This window comes from Otolemur garnettii, unplaced genomic scaffold (assembly GCF_000181295.1).
Source record: "Otolemur garnettii isolate 467f Iridium unplaced genomic scaffold, OtoGar3 scaffold00005, whole genome shotgun sequence".
Classification (NCBI taxonomy): domain Eukaryota; kingdom Metazoa; phylum Chordata; class Mammalia; order Primates; family Galagidae; genus Otolemur; species Otolemur garnettii.
The window spans coordinates 23,734,121-23,752,008 of NW_003852400.1; positions in this window are offsets into that span (position 1 = coordinate 23,734,121).

Consider the following 17,888-nt stretch of genomic DNA (forward strand, 5'->3'; position numbering starts at 1 on the left):
GGGCCGCCCGGGCGCGCGTGATCCGGCGGCCTCTGCCCCGCTGTCGGGGAGGGCCGGATCCAGGGGTAGCGGCGGGCCAAGGACCCGTGACCCCGCTGCGCTGTCCAGCAGCGGCGGCCTTAGAGGCGAGGGCAGAGGGACCTTGGCTGGGGCGACCCCATCACGTGAAGGCAGGTATCCCCGGGAGGGAAGGTGCTGGCTGAGGCCCGGGCCAGCCTCTCCTGCTGGGCCCTAGGTCTGATGAGGGAGGCAAGTAAGGATGGTCGGTACAAAGCCAGGGGAAGTTGAGAACTCCGCGCTTGGTCATTTGCTAGGTTAAGTTTTCCTTGTGCATTCTCTTTCGAAGGGGTTCCGCTCTACATTGTCATATAATGGATCCAAAAAACTTTTGAGGGGAGGCCTCAGTGTTGCTGGCCAGCTCAAATGTGGTGAACTCTTAAGTACGCAACAGGTGAATGTTGTGTGGAACACAGATGTGGGACTACTGCATTTTAGCCCTGGTAGGAAGGAAGAGTTCAGAAGGCCCAGAGTCAAAAGAACGTCGTCCAAAACCGTCCCTACTGAAATAAAGATGTCAAAATTTTAATTCAAAAATGGAATGAAATGACCTTCAGGTCGTATTCCTCTTCATCCAGAAAATCCAAAAATTGAATGAAATGACCTCCAGGTTGTATTCCTCTTCATCCAGAAGGTATCCTTGCCATCTAAATTTGTAACAGTGTTGGTCAGGGAAAGGGCTTTTAACGTATGGATGTATCAGTAAAAGCATTTATTAGTGATCAGTTTAGTTCATCAGCATTGACTGAGTGCCTACTATGTGCCAGGCACTGTGCTCAGTGCTGGAAACCCCAAAATGACTTACAAGTAGGTCCCAGGCTTTACAGAGCTTCAGGACTGGTGGGAAGGAAGACACACAAGTGTTTATACTTCTCTATAACCTGTGCAACAACCAAGTCCAAAGGCACTATGGAAATACTGAGGACTGAGGAAGGTGCAGGAATAAAGGAAAAGTGTCTGGGTCCTGGGGGATGAAGGGGAAGTTGTTCCATCCAGAGAAAATAAGGAGAGGCAGGAGGCTCAGAAATTACCTGGGATCTCAAGTGGTTGATCGTAAAAGGTAAGGAGCTACAGAACTGGTGGAAGAGGAATCTGGACCAGCAAGTAGGGGCAGTGTCAGGTAAGGTCTTGAGTACTAAGCAAAAGGGTATACACCTTAACTGAAGAGTTTAAGTCAACAAACAAAATGTCTAGGTTTTCAATCTAGGTTGATCTCTCTGTACTGTGGTCTGAATGTTTTCCCCCAAATCCATGTGTTGGAAACTTCATCTCCAATGCAGCAGTGTTGGGAGCAGGAACCTTTTTGAATCGCAAGGGCTCTGGGTTCACAAATGGATTAATGCTGCTATAAAAGGCATTGTGAGCATGGGTTCATTTTCTCTTGTTCTGCTCTTCAGCCCTGTGAGGACACAGGGTTTGAGGAACCATCATGGAAGCAGAACCAACTTACTGTTGGACTCCCCAGCCTCCAGAGAAGTGGTTTCTGTTCTTTATAAATTACCCAATCTCAGGTATTCTGTTATAGCAGCACAAAAGTGGGCTCAGACATCCTGCTTTCAGTGGGGAGGATGGGTCATGACTAGACTGCTGGGGTATCCAGACAAGACAGGCTAGGGATGGGATAGGATTAGAACAGTGCTTTTCAACCTTTTTTATCTCACAACACACCCGAACCTACAGTTAAACTTCCACGACACACTTAAATTATATTGACCAATAAACAGATTAAAAACAAAGAAGAATATACTTACTATGCTCTGAACTTCTTTAGAAAATAATACAATTAATGATCTTTTAAAAATTTTGCAGTACACCTAACATCCTCTCGTGGTACACTGGTTGAAAATCACTGGACTAGAGGAACACACAGAAGATACGATTAGTTGCCCATAGTGACTGATAATGTGTAGGGTTGGGAGTAAGAGAGATGTCCTGTATTGCGTATAGACCTGTGGTGTGTGAAAAGACACCTGAGATGAGTAATAAAAGAAGAGTGTTTTGTTTGGAGCTGCGTGTCTATCTGTAAAGAGAGTGTATGTGCAAGATAAAAATTATGTTGTGGACATCAAGGAAGGACGAATTTCAAAAAGGACCAAAAAGAGGTCCAGCAAAGCCCAGAAGACTTGCATGTCCATGAGCAGAGGGGGAAGACCGGCAGAGAGTGGAAGAATACAGACCAAACTGAAACAGAATTGCTAGAGGAAAGCATGGCAGGGGACCAATCTAACGTTCAGGTGGAGGGATGGCCACATCTGCAGAGAAAATACAACCTCACGCAAACAAAATCACATCCTATACTGCATATTTATTTTTCAGAGCATCGCTAATGCTCTCCTTTTCTAATGTAAATGAAAGAAAAATGTGGTAAAATATTCATAACATAAAATGCACCATCTTAACCATTTGTAAATGCTTCAGTGGTGTTAAAATGCACTCACAATCTCCGGGACTCTTCATCTTGCAAAACTGGAACTCTGTACCCATTAAACAACCACTACCATTGCTCCCTCCCCCCGACCCTGACACCCACTATTCTACTCTCTGCCCCTGTAAATGTCACTACTTTAGGAACCTCATATGGTATTTGTCTTCCATTGTATTTTCCCTTGAAATTTTGAAAAATTCAGGAAATCATAGTATTGACCCCAAAACACAACTCATAATCTCACCCCCAGAGTTAGCTGCTGTTAACACTTTATTTCCCTCATATCTTGCTGTGTTGACATGTGTGTGTAGAATCATATTTTCAAATTTAGATACAATGAATTCTATTCTGTGTATTAGTTTACTATGGCTACCTAACAAATTACCACAAATTGGCAGCTTATTGGCAGAATAAAAACGTATTCTCTTACCATTCTGCAGGCTAGAGGTCCATGATGAGTCTTTGGGGCTGAAGTCAATGCAATAGAGGGAGATCCTGTCTCTAAATAAATATATAAATAAAGTGTAAGCTGGCTGGGAGCCCACCACTTTGTCTCCTGCCACTTTCTTATCCTGACAGGCTTAAATGTCCTGATGAGAAGAAACTTGTCTCTTACATCTCTCCTCTCTGTCCCCTCACGACCCATTTCCCTACCACTTAAAAGTAGCTGGCACTGAATTTTGGCTGAAGAGGTCCTGCTATAAACTGAATCATGTGCCTCAGATTGTGGCCTTCTTTGGAAATGGAAGTAGTAATTAGTTGAGATAAAGGCATACTGGAGTAGGGGGGACCCAGTATGACAGGTCTTCCTGTAAGAGGACAGAGACACACTGGGAGAACATGTTAACCAGAAGACAGACATTAGAGGGATGGAGCTGCGAGCCAAGGAATGCCAAGGATCAACAGTCACCCCCGGAAACTGTCACGAGGCAGGAGAGGATCCTACCTGGAGTCCCAGAGGGATCTTGGCCCTGCTGACACCTTGGTTTGGGACTTCTCCGCGGCTGTGAGAGAAGCATTTCTGTTGCTTGAAGCCACCCAGTCAGTGGTAGTTTGTTATGACAGCCCTAGGAAGCTAATACAGACCCCAGGAAATTAATACAGGCCCCAAAGCCACCTGTGTTTTATAGCACCATATGCCAACTTGTCTGCTGGGAAAGCAGCCAACCCAAATCATGGGAAAAGCTCGTGGGCTAACAAGGCACACAGCCTCAACGTGAGCCCAAGACCTGGAAGTTCAGAAGCATGAGCAACGTGGCCTGCTCCAAGCTTTCACCTTTTCCAGAAAACCCGTGCCTTATAGATGCCCTTTGACCAATGCTCTTAAACTATCTGATTTTCTTCAGCTCCATTAAAAACAGACAAGCAAATAAAAGGCACCACTACCACCAGCAGCAGGCTCCCCAGATTAGATCGCTGGAAAGGATAGCCAGCAAAAATGTTTGCCAAGCACGTGGTCTTTAGGAAATTTTAGGCATCTAACTACAAACGACAATAATGTTCCTTTATGTGGATTGCATTTTCTAGGGCTAGTAAAGGACATGGTGTGACAGAGTGAAAGGAGCCCCAGGTAAATGAGAAGCTCCCAAGTTCTGACCTTACAACTGAGACCGCAGCTCAAGGACACAGAGAGCCCCTCTGTTGTAGTCATTTGGGGTTGGAATTCTGCCAAGTGTCAGATGGCACATTACAAGCCTTCCCTAAGAGTGGGCTAAAGGTAGAGCAGAAATGAATATGACCTACTTTCTCAGTAGATCCAAAGGAGAAAGCTGTGTCAACATTTTTAGAGTTAAGAGGGAAGGAAAGAGAGGGAGGAAGTGAGTCAGGATCAGGAAACATAAGATCCCTTGGGAAAATGTGATTGAAAACAAATCCCCAAAGCTTTGAGAACAAGGCCTTAAACAGCCAGTTCCAGGGAGCAGAGCAGGGCGGTGCTCTCTGCAGGCTCTAGGAGGAAATCCATTTCCTTGGCCTTTTCAGCTTTTCACATTCCTCGGCTCATCACTCTCTCCATCTTCAAAGCCAGCAACACAGTGCTCTGTTCTCATATCCCCACTCTCATCTGATTTCCCGCCTGTCCCTTCTACATTTAAACATGCTTGTGATTCACTGGGTTCAACCAGATAATCCAGGATGGCCTCCCCTGTTAGGGTCAATTTACTAGTGTGTCAGTTTGCTGGGGCTGCCATAAGAAAATATCAGAGACAGGGGACTTAAATAATGAAAATTTACCTTCTCACACTTGTGGAGGCTGGAGTCTGAAATCAGCTGTCAGTGAGCTTGGGTCCTCCTGAGGCCTCTCTCCTTGGCTTGCACATGGCCATCTTTTCCCTGTGTCTTCCCTCTCTGCACATCTATGTCCTAGTATCTTCCTAGAAGGACACCAGTCATATTAGATTAAGGCTGTTTTAACTTAATTATCTTGTAAAGACCCTACCTCCAAATATAATCACCTTCTGAGGTACCAAAGGGCTAGAACATCAACATAGGAATTTCAGGGGGACCCAATTCATTCCATGACAATTAGCAACTTTAATTTTATCTGCCACCTTAATGCTCTTTTGCCATGTCGTATAGCACATTCATAGGTTTGGGGAGCCATTATTTTGCCTCACATAACTGGAAATAATTCTTACAGTGCAACAAATCTTAGAGAAGTATAAGTTTCTAGAATAGAATATTGGGTAACTTTATCCATAGTTTCATATGATCTCAGTAAAACAAAAATGACTGATCAAAGGAATTACATCGAAAACCTTTTAAAGAGGTCATTCAGCCCAGTTTCTATGGCCTAGAACCAGAATACTCTTGGCTTGATCTTATATCAAGCCCAAGTCTGTGTTTATGAATCTGGCTAAAGTTCCTGGCCCCAATAATACCACTAAAGGCAGTGACAAATCAAGCTCAAGCCACCCTGGTTCCTCGGTGCACCCAGAGGCATATGTCAGAACAGGCAGGTACTTCAGCAGCCCAGCATGTGACCAGCAAGAAGGAGCAGCAGCCAATGATGTCCACGGTGACCTCTTAGGGCCTGGCCGACTCACAGCAGGGGGCAAGCATTTCTAAGTATAGCACTTTCTTTTACAAAAACTTCTGAAAGTCATCGCAAGCCTTACAATATTTTAAGAAGTTAGATGGTCAGCAAAACAATCTTACTCTCTAATGAGATGTGTTTTTATTAAAAGCATTTCTATTCAATATTATTTCTCTTTTTTGTACCCTTTTTTTTACAATTAATCATAATGTAAAAAAGAGAACTAGTTGGAGCGTGGAAACTCTACCACTGTTTCTAACTATTTCCTATCTCTCTCTAATGAAATAGAGATTATTTTATCAATCTCTATCTGTCTGGCTGGCTAAATCACCTCAGATAGCATGGTGAATTAGAAATCAGACGGATGGGGCCTGATGCACACAGTAGCTCACTCCTGTAATCCCAGCAGTTTGGGAGGCCGAGGTGGGAGAATCACTTTAGGCCACGAGTTCAAGATCAGCCTGGGGAATACATCAAGACCTCATCTCTACAAAAAATGAAAAAAATTAGCTGGGCATTTTGGCATACACCTGTAGTCCCAGCTGCTTGGGAGGCTGAGGCAGGAGGATTGCTTGAGCCCAGGACCTTGAGGTTGCTATGAGCTATGATCTATGATCATACCACTGCACTCCATCCTGGGTTACCGAGTAAGACCCAGACTCTTAAAAAAATAGGTGAATAACTAAATACATCACACAGATCTGTGTTTGAACCCCATTTCTACCATATATGGCTGTGTGGCTCTCACCCCATCTCTACCATGTATGGCTTAGAGGCAGTTACAAACCTCTAGGCTTCAGTCTCCTGATTTATAAAACAGAGTTTTAAAAAATACCCACTTTGCAAAGTTGCTATGAGTATTGAATCGAATTAAAAGTATAGAAGTCATTTGGCACATAGAAATAGATTATAAATAATAATAATAAGGGCAGACGGAGGAGGTAAGAGCAGATATCCTGAGGCTCCTTCCAGCTAACCTTCTAGTACTGTTTTACAGAGATGAAGAACATTTATGCCGAGACTTGCTGTTTTAGGATCTTTCAAAGGCAGGGAAGCTTGAGGGTAGGGACAGGGAGGCAGGTAGATCAATTTAGAAGTGGAAAATCCACTTTTGAAGGTGGAAATTGAAACTCGGATAAGGTAGAGAATGTGACAGCACTTGAGTATTTTAGAGCAACCTGTTAGTGTTAGCTCTAGGTTTCAACTTAAAGGTAGCAGCTCAGACTATTCGTGTCTGAACTTGTTTGTCAGTTGGATACAATCACAACTGCCACCTCAGGGCCACTGGCCTTTGCAGTGCATTTATTTACTTCCTGCTGCTCCCGCCCTAGTCCATTAGGGATCCACTGCTAGAAACAGGGAGCGCGCCCAACCTCCAGGGACTCTGCAGGTGGCAGGGCTCATTCTCTTTGGTTTGTAATGCCACAAAGAAGATTTTTAAACTGCAAAATTTAAGATGAAAATGATACCGTATCAAAAGATACAGGAGAAGCCAGATTTTGGCTGAATCGCTAGCCCTCCTCTGTGAGCCTCCACGTAATGCGGCCCAGCTGCCTTTGGCTTGTCTAATAGCCCGGGCTTGTCTCGCCCTTTGCTTCTGCACTTGCTGCCCCTCTGCCTGGAGCCCCGCCAGCCCCTCTCACAGATGGTCTTTCTCATCCTTCTGGGCCTCAGGAATGCCCTCCCTGATCTCTCTTTCAAAAGTAGGAAACTTTTTGTCATTCTCTCTCTCTGCGTCCTGATTCTGACCTTTTTAGCACTTATCATAGCGAGCAATTATTTTTGTTTGTTTGTTTTCTTAGCTTTGCTGTCAGGAGATGACATTTGAAAGCGAAAGCGGAGCTGGATGAGGAAGGTGCATGGCCTGTACTTCTAGCGCATATCCTGTGACTGTCTATTAGTAAATGACCTGAAACATCAGTTTTATCAACATTGTCAGAAGTAAGTGACTTGAGAATTCTGTAATGGACTGACCTGATTCTAGTTCCAATCCAGCGCTGCCACTTAGCAGCTGTATAGTGGTGGACAAATCACTTCGGGGCCAGGACTCAGTTTCTTCACCAATAGGATGGGTGCTATTGATTTTGAAGAGGCTCAGTTAAATACTACCATTCTATTTTCTCCTGTTGACTCAGCAAGCCAACTTCAGGCATAAGGTGGAATAGGAAGCCATTCCCTTTGGGCCATAGGGTGGAGTGTATTAAAGGTAGTGATGACCTGTACTTGAGTTACAAACTGCTGTTTAATAAGGGGGCAGACCTCCACTCCATCCCCTCACTTACCTGGCTGGATTCACAGGCCGTATCGGTGACTGCTACTCCATATGGCAGCACAACAAAAGTGACCTGATCTATTCTCAATTTCTGTGTCACAATCTGTGACCCACAATTATCCCCAAAACTCTTGGTAAAAGTAGACAACTCTCTTGGTAGAGCCAGCCCCCAAATCATCACTAGACATTTACATTTTTAAAAGTCTTGGGTTCTGGGGACATAGAGCAGAAATGGTGAAGAGAAAGATCTAGCCAGCCTATTCACCACTGCCAGAGAAAGATCTGACAGCTAGTGCTGTCCAGTACCGTCACCACTGTCCACATGAGGCTACAGAGCACTGGAAATGTGACTAGTGTGAGCTGAGGTGTACTGAAAATATAAAGTAAGCACTGGATGCAGAGATGCAGTATGAAAAGTAAAATGTTAAATATCTCATGAAATAAATCTATATTGATTATATTTTAAGATACAATTTTTAAATATAATGGATTAAATGAAATATATCTTAAACAGATATTATCTGTTTTTTCTAAAATCTCTAATGTGGCTACCAGAAAATTTTAGATTACTTAATGGCTTGCAATATTTAGCTCTTGAATAGTGCTGAGCTAGAGCTAGAGGGGTGTGTGTGTGTGTGTAGAGGGTGGAGGAGGTGAGAGAGCAAGGGAGGAGATTGACAGAGGAGATGGGGGTAGTCAGTTTTTCCTGGGGTGTCCCCAGTTCGGACTTGATTACATCATTGAGCAGTAGGCTAAGAAAAGTTCCACAATGCTAGGTCATTGACTAGAGTTACCAGGGGTAAAAATTCTAGAGATTTACAGGATATGTGACTTCCCGTGAAGCTGGGGTATGATGAGTTGAGTAGGAGTCAGATCAGATTTGATAGCCCGCCACACCCCTCAGAACTGCATCGCACAGTGTACTTTCTCCCTAACAAAGGAGAGAATTACAAATGGAAAGGAAAAGTCCTAAAATGAGCCCGGTGGTGGATCCAACAAAGACAGAGCCTTCTCACTTCGGTGCAAGTAGTTTATTAGGAATAGGCCTTTGGTTTTATTGCATAAATGGTAACTTTAAAATTTCTGATTATAAAGAATTTTGGCAGCATGGAAAGGCGGCAACAAAGAAGAAAAATAAAAATCATTCATATTCCCCTAACCCAGTGTAATTACTTTAGTATTTTAAAGTAATTTTCTTCCAGTTCTTTTTTTATATACATAAGTGCATATTACAATGATGTGTTCTATTACTGGGATAACCAATTCTCAGATCTTACAGCTTCATTTAACAATATGTCCTAAGTATTTATTTCATCACATAATTAAGTATTCTTGAAAGAAATAATTAGAAATGGTTAGCTAATATTATGTCATAAAAATTTTCTATTTGGGCACAGTGGCTCACACCTGTAATCTTAGCACTCTGGGAGGCCGAGGCAGGTTCATCTCCCAAGGTCAAGAGTTCAAGACCAGCCTGAGCAAGAGCAAGACTCCATCTTTACTAAAAATAGGAAAAGTAGGAGGGAGTGTGTAAGGGGTAGGTAGGTGGGTGGGGGGAGGCTGTGGTAAAGATCTATAGTCCTAGCTACTCAGGAGGCTGAGACAGTGGATCACTTAAACCCAAGAGTTTGAGGTTACTGTGAGGTATGACAGCCCTCTACCCAGGTTGTCTGGGTGAGACTGTCAAAAAAAAAAAAAAAAGAATTTTCTAGCACTTCAACCATTCTCTAATGAATGAATGTTTAAGTCATTTATCATTTTTATCTATCATAAGTGTGATGAATACCTTTTTTCTGAGTATTCTAAGTAAAGTAGAAGTTTATAAGGCCATTATGGAGAATGTAAAGAAAGTCAATGCAAGTTAGACCTCAGATATCTTAATTTTTTAAGTGGGGGCAATCAAAAATTATTTTTAAGTTGTCTTCCTACTATGAAATTTTATGTCTGACTCTTTAGGAAAACATTATTTTACTTTTTCATTCTTTGGAGGTTTTATCATTAAATAGACAAGTTATCTTTTAGTTTTCTATACTATGGATGGATGATTTTTAAAAATTCTTTTTATTTTTTATTAAATCATAAACATATATCATGTATACATTAATGCATTTATGGGGTACAATGTGCTGATTTCATATAGAATTAGGAATGCTTACATCACACTGGTTAATATATACCTCATCTTATGTACTTAATTATTGTGTTAAGACATTTATACTCTATACTTAATAGATCTGACATGTACCCTTGCAATAAGCACCATAGGTGTGATCCCACCATTCACCTTTCCTCAATCTGACCTCTTTCCTCCCTTCCTAGCCCCCCTTCCTCCTTCAACCTGTGCCTTAGTTGTGATCTATTCTTCATATGAAAGTGTGAGTGATTGTAAATTGGTTTCATAATAGTACTGAGTACATTGGATATTTTTTCTTCCAGATCTTGAGATACTAAGTAGGATATGTTCTAGCTCCATCCATATAAATGTAAAAGAGGTAAAGTCTCCATCTTTTTTAAGATGTATACCATGGCATAATATTCCATGGTATACATTTAGAAGCTTTGACTATTTGGCTTTCAACAGAACTTTCAGAAATATATTCTCCTTGTGCTGACTGTAGATCAGTTCTCTCTATTCTAAATTTTATTTTAGAAGGAATAGAACCACAAACACAAATTTTTAAGCTAAAGAACATCAACCTGAAAACATAACAAGTACTAAACATGCTGAAATCTAGTGTTAAGAAATGTAAAACCTCTGGGATTTTATCCTACCTGCAAGCTAACCATTTTTGTAGGTGTTGGCAGAAGACATGAAACTCCTGGATCAGAAATAAAGGACAGTTTGTTACTCACAGTAACATCAACAACTAGAATATTGTCTTGGGTTCCTACAACCTCCATTCCCACTGTGTGACACAAAGAGGGCCAGATGATACCTGCACATACAATGAGTTTCAATATAGGAGAAGAACCCTGAGTTTAGAGAAATATCTTTTATAAAGGACAGTAAGTATGCTGTTTTAAAGTCAAGAGCATCCCAGGCTGCTTGTTATGCAAAATCCTGATAGATAATGTAGAGCAAAGTTCTGCTCATAAGATACAAGAAAACAAAAACCAAAAGCTGTGGGAGATTATCTTTAATATAAGAAAAAATACTGTATTTGGAACTAATTAGAGTATATTGTATACTTTATTCATCACTAGAGTATATCATGTAATTTGTTTATTGGGCTGATGCTCTTTTCTTCATGATCAACCTGATATATGCTTTTGTCTGTCATATTCTACTTTCTTTCAATATTCCCTTCACATATTAATTAATGTCTACATGAATAATCTGCAAAGCAGTTTATGCAGTGACTTTTCAGTAGAGCTGTTTGTTCATATCTGGACATGATGGCCGCCATGTCTACTTCCATGAGTACAGTCAGTGCAAATCATCCTTGCTCTGCTAAGCAAGATTGCAAGTGTTCAGGAGACAGAGTAAAGGACCCACTCTTTCCCTCTTGGGAGTAAAATGGGAGAACATTGCGGAGCCCGTATATGCTCTGTACAGTATCCTACATTTATTGCATATGGCTGAAATACCACTCATTGCCAAAAACAATCTAGAGAGGTCTCACCAAAAAGGAGATTTTGTTCCCTAAGGAAAAAGTCTTCATAACATTGTCATGAATAAGTTATGAAAAGCCTTCACAACTGAAAGAGACATACTCATCATTCATGTATAACAGATTTGTTTATTCATTTCAGTTGATTAATTATCACTATCTGCTGATGGTGGGGGTAACAAGGCTGCTCTGATGAGAGAATTATTAAAGTACATGCTTAGAATATTTATAACTGAGCACATATTGTATAAACTTAGCATATTTATCATGTTCTTTCTGTATAGGATCTTTCTTCCTCAAAAGAGATTAAATAGTACTGCCCATGCTGTAGGTAATTTGTTTTCGAGTACGGATACGGTACTTTACTCTTTGTAGGGAAATTAACTGTTTTTATATATAATACCAATGGCCTGTAGGTGATTTTGTTGGTGATTCTTAGGTCTTTCTCAACCTTAGGCAGAGCTACTCCAAAATAGGACACAAATTACCACATCTTGCCACATCAAGTTTGACCTTTGGTCAATCAATCCCTAATAGTACAGCTTCTGTTTAAATAAAAAGTGGTTATTTTTGTAAATTAATATTAAGCATGTAAGTGAAAATTAGAAGTTAGAAGTTGATATTTTATATTAAAATGTTAAAATCAACATGATATATATGTAATGATCTTTAAAGAAACTTTGTACTTATTGAACATGATAGTAAGAATTACTGTTTATTGATTCCCTACTCAGACCATAAGCTGGGTGCTTCAGGTATGTTTTCTTACTAAATCTCTACAACACCCTTGAAACTGATATTATTATTATCTTTTTACTATAGCTTATGAGAGTAAGATATAAGGACACTTGCCTAATATCACTTGGTTTATATGTGGTATGTGGCAAAGCTGGCATTTGAACTGCTCTCTTTTCACTCTGTGGGTCAGAGCCCTCAACTCTTATGCTGGGATTCTTCCTTCTGGTTCTTAGGCAAGACCACTATTGTAGGAGTCAGAAGACCTGGGTTATTATCTCCAGCTCAAATAATACAACCTCTGTGTTATTTTTAACTTATTTGGGTCCCAATGTCCTCATATTCTCATCTCATCTCCTCCCACAGTTTTATTGTCTGACTCTCAAATCTTTTCTTCTTTTCTAATCTGTCTTCCTGAGCTTCTGACCCATAACACTTTTTTATATATTTGCCTTTTGGACACTTACACTTTAATACGTATGTCCAAATTGGACACCATCCCAACCAGTTCCTCCCATATTGATCTCTATCTCAGTGAATGGTGCCATGGGCCACCTAGTTACTCAAGTACCATTGACTCTACCATCTGTCTCTTCTTTCCACTCCCACTGCTGTGAAAGTGCAAGCATCATCACCTCTCCTGAAGAATTCTGACACAGTCTCTTCCCTGTGCCCTCACCTCCATCTCCCCTCCCTACTGTTCTCCACCCTAAACCCACAGTGACCCTTGGAAAATGCAAACCTCATCAGGCCACTCTTCTGCTCAGTCAATGGGTCACCATTGTCCTTAGAAAATCCCCGAGACCTTAACATTGCTTACAGGCTCTTGTCTACCTTTTCAGCCTCATCTTTTGCTAATTTTTTCCCCAAAACCTCTGCTTTAATCAGCCTGAACTAATTTGCACTTCTGAAACTTTTTTCTCACTCTCTTGGCTTGGCCCTTCTCAAACTGTGATCATTCCAAACTGTGGAGAACATTCCTCTCTAATTTTTAATTTCTTTTTTTTTTTCTTTGCAGTTTTGGCTGGGCTCGAACCTGCCACCTCCAGTATATGGGGCTTGCACCCCACTCCTTGAACCACAGATGCTGCCCTCTAATTTTTAATTTCTACTCATTCTCTGAGTCAGAAGACTTGTCTGAGCATCCCCACAGTGGGTTGGCTTCCCTTGCTACAGTGTCCTTACCATACCCCTGTGCTCCTTCCGTTACCTCATCATAACACTTTTCATTCCTTATTGTTCCTGCTTCTCTGTCTTCACTGGTAGATTGTGAAGACTGAAGTCAGGGACCTTGACCTTGGTTACTACTGGTTAGGAGCTCCTTGATGTTTCATGGATCTCATTTATTAAATGGAAATTATGATATTTTCCCTGCCTGTATATCAGAAGTTTGGGAGAAACATTTTTAAATCAATGAAACAATAAACAAATGTAAGTTATTTCATTATATACTTAGCTCTATTCCTTAATTTATAGCAGGAAAAATAAAATGGAATTAGAATATATAAGATCTATTTGCATTAGAATCTCTTTGTACTCTTTTTGATTCAGTTAGGCCTAGGGTAAGGCCAGGGAAGTTATGCTATTGTAAAATTCTTCAGATGACTCAGAAGCACACACAAGTTTGGAGAGTGGTGACTTAGACCATTTTTTCCTTATCTGAAAGGTTATGGTCCTCATGAGTCAGTGTGGAGAAAAATATGGGTAATTTCCTTGGTCAGAGTAATTCTTAAGAGATAGATGTAGCATATGCTTCTAAAAGAGAGTCTGTTGAAGCCCAATAATATAATGAGAATTGGCGGATCCAGTAAGCCGGTCACATTAAACTTGTGAAGGTCAGAAACTCGTTAGTAGGAAGCAAGGCTCTCACAGAAAAGTGATTTGTGCAAGAGAAAAGAGAATGAATCTCCTATTGCCTTAAAAATAGAGGGAGAAGCTCTGACACAACGCATCAAGTAGTGAAGGGGCCTGGATTGTGTCCCAAAGACATGGGAGACAGAGCAGAGGGTAAGTAAAGAGATTATGTCAAGTACTGTTTCCCAAACTGGGTCCTTTAGGACATTGTTTGGATAAATGTTTAAAGGGGTGCCTTCAGAAAAAGTTACAGTATAAAATATGCATTTGTGCTATATCCCTTTTGCACAGAGGGATTAATATGTTATAGATTAATATGTTACAGATTGACATTTATTGTTTTATTCCACAGTTCCTAAACTTATTTGAGAATGAATGAATTGCCCTATAACAGTTCTGAGAATAGAACTGTTATACTAAACATTGTGAGATTTAATGCTTAATGTTACAGATTGACCCTTATTGTTTTATTCCACATTTCCTAAACTTATTTGAGAATAAATGAATTGCCTTATAACAGTTCTGAGAATAGAACGGTAATACTAAGCATTGTGAGATTTACCTGGAGCGAAGAAGGAAATTGGGAATAAACCCTAAAGAGCTTCTTTGAGTCATCATCATCATCATCATTACATCATTAGATAATATTATCTGCAAAAATTAGAGACCCTCTAAGCAAAGTCAGTTGCTTATTTAATTTTACATTTTCAGCACCTACTGTAGAACTGGACACATCAAAATCTATGTAAAACTCTATTGCCTTTCATCACACTTGAATGAATGATATAACATTTAAGTCTTTGAAGGAGAGATTATTGGGTGTGTTCTTTTTATTCACAGCTATTTTTAAGGAGTTACAGAATATGCCATTTTTATAACTGTCACTGGTTTGGGTTTAACTGTTATATCACATAGCAAGGAGATCACATAGCCTTGGAGATTCACTGTTTTCTTCCTGTGAAAGTGTATGCTTACTTTCAAAGATTAACCAACTGATGTGCTGTGAAAAAGCTATAAAGTATCAGACACAATTCAGGTTATACATTTAAAAAATGATCTTTTAGTGTTCTTCAGAGTATCCTGGATGGATTATTCTCAGTTGCCATTAATTCTTCTGTGTCCTTCCATTAACGTCACCCCCTCCCTGTTCTAAACTACCATCCTCTCTCACCTAGACTACGGTATTAGACTCATATCTGACCTCCATGCTGACTGGTATTTGTGTTTCCATTTTTAATTCAGTCTTAATCCATCCTCCATGCCAGAGTTCCCTTTAAAATTATAAATGGTATCATGTCATTTCATTGCTTAGAACCGTCTATGGCTTCCCTATGCCCTCTCCTTAATACAGCATATCAATTCTCCATTGATATCTCCTGGGGTTCCTACCTTTGTCACTAGGTTCTATGACAAGAGCCTTCTTTCTGTTTCCTGAAAATACCAATATGTTTCCCACCACAACATCTTTTTTTTTTTTTTTTGAGACAGAGCCTCAAGCTGTCACCCTAGGTAGAGCACTGTGGCATCACAGCTCACAGCAACCTCCAACTCCTGGGCTCAAGCAAGTCTCTTGCTTCTGCCTCCCAAGTAGCTGCGACTACAGGTGCCCACCACAATGCCCAGCTATTTTTTGGTTGCAGCCAGCATTGTTGTTTGATGGGCCCGGGCTAGGTTCGAACCCGCCACCTTAGGTGTATGTGGCTGGCACCTTAGCCGCTTGAGCCACAGGTGCTGAGCCCACAAGATCTTTTTTATGAGTATATCCATTATCAGAAGTATTCTCCTCCTGGTTTAAGTTCTACTATTTCTTTCTTATCATTCTGGTCTTGATATTTCCTGATTCCCCTCTCAAAAGCAGTAGGCCTCCCGCTTTTACTCCCAATCCCTGTCACTCTATTTTACTTTTTTGTATGGGACATATAGTTACTAGAAATTCTCTTGTTTGTTTAAAATGTTCTTTGTTTATTACATTTCTTCCACTAAGTCCTAGGAGAGCCTTTTCTTCTTATTCACAAACACCCAGAACAGTAACTAGCACACAGAAAGGGGTCAATAATTATTTGTTGAAGAAATGAAGGAAGAAATTAATTTAGAATTTAGAATTTAATAATTTAAAATTTAGAGCAGCTCATTTCTTCCTCTCATTAGAATCATAAATAGCCAGAATTAGCTATTCTTATTTTCTTGAACCTTATGACCTCAGAAAAAGTTAAATAAAACAGGGCAATTTAAAAAAACAGGACAATCAGATATCAAGAAGTTTAATTCTAACATTTGTGCTTATCTTTTGATGGCTCATTTCTTTTTGTACTTTTTAAAAGTTTTTTTAGTGGAGCATGGTGGCTTAAGCCTGTAATCCCAGCACTTGGGAGGCCAAGCTGGGTGTATTGCCTGAGCTCACAGGTTTGTAACCAGCCTGAGCAAGAGCAAGACCTTGTTTCTAAAAATAGTTGGGCACTGTGCGGGGTGCCTGTAGTCCCAACTATTGGGGAGGCTAAGGCAAGAGAATTGCTTAAGCCCAGGAGTTTGAAGTTGCTGTGAGCTATGACGCCATGGTACTGTATCAAGGGGCGACACAGTGAGACTCTGTCTCAAAAAAAAAGAAGGAAAGAAAGTAGCCCTAAATATTTAAACCAACCATTTCCCCATGGGAAAATTGATCACTGATTGAGTAGGATGACAACTTGTGGTTAGGGTAGAGTGAGCTCAGCAGTTGCTGTCCACCTAAGCAGCACAGGATTCATGATATCGGGTGTTACCACACTCCTGGCACCTTTGTACATATTAAATTGGAGGCTACTATTTGCTTTAATGCTATTAAGCCTAGAAAATTTATTATGCTCCTAGAATTTGTCAGTGATTCTTAGACACCATGAGGCTTGATGTAGCCACATGGAGCTATATGACGCCCCATTGTTTATGGATCACTTTCTTTTCCATTTTCTCCCTTTTGTGACTTTTTTCATCACTTTCTTCAGCATTAGAAAAATGTATTCAAAAGATTATAAACAGCAGTTGGTAATCAGTGCATAACAGCTTTCTGTGTATAATACAATCATTAGGTGTACATTAGATATTTGACATAATAGGCATACTGTCGCCGTAATAGAATTCTGTCAAAGTACCCAGGCCTCCTGCCTTGAAAATGCACAGATCAACATTGTATCAGCCTATGGAAGGGGAAAAGTTTAACAGCAACTCAGAATTACTCTATGACAAAGTTCAACTGATTTTGCTATCCATTTCTGTAGAAAGACAAAACACATGTAAATGTATTAAGGCCAATTTCTCTTACATGCCATTTAATATCTTTCTATCTCCCCCTTACTGAAGCTGTATTATTGGTGTGTTTAAACTTAAGCATGACTTTAAAATTATGTTCATGTCTGGTACTACAGCATCAGTGAAAGATTTTCAGTGTTGAGTATTGGGCATACCCCAATTAAATCTAAAACATGTTACTTGAAATGTCTGGGAAAGGCAAATCTATAGAAACAAATGTAAATTAATAGTTGTTTAGGGGTACGGGTGACAACAAGGAGCAAATCAGTGTGAAGGATCTTTTGGGGGGTGATGAAAATGTTCTAAAATTGGATTCTGTAATACTGTCAACTTACTAAAAATCATTGACTTATATACTTAAAATAAGCTAATTTGTTTTGGAAATAGGTTTTCACTTTGTCACCCAGGCTGAAGTGCAGTGATACAATCATAGCTCACTGTGATATCAAACTCAAGTGATCCTCCCATCTCAGAATCCCAAGTAGCTGGGACTATAGCTATGCCACCACCCCTGGCTAATTATCTTTATTTTCTGTAGAGACAGGGCTTTGCTTGCTGTATTGCTCAGCCTGATCTCCAACTCCTGCTCTCCTCAAACAATCTTCAGACTTGGCCTCT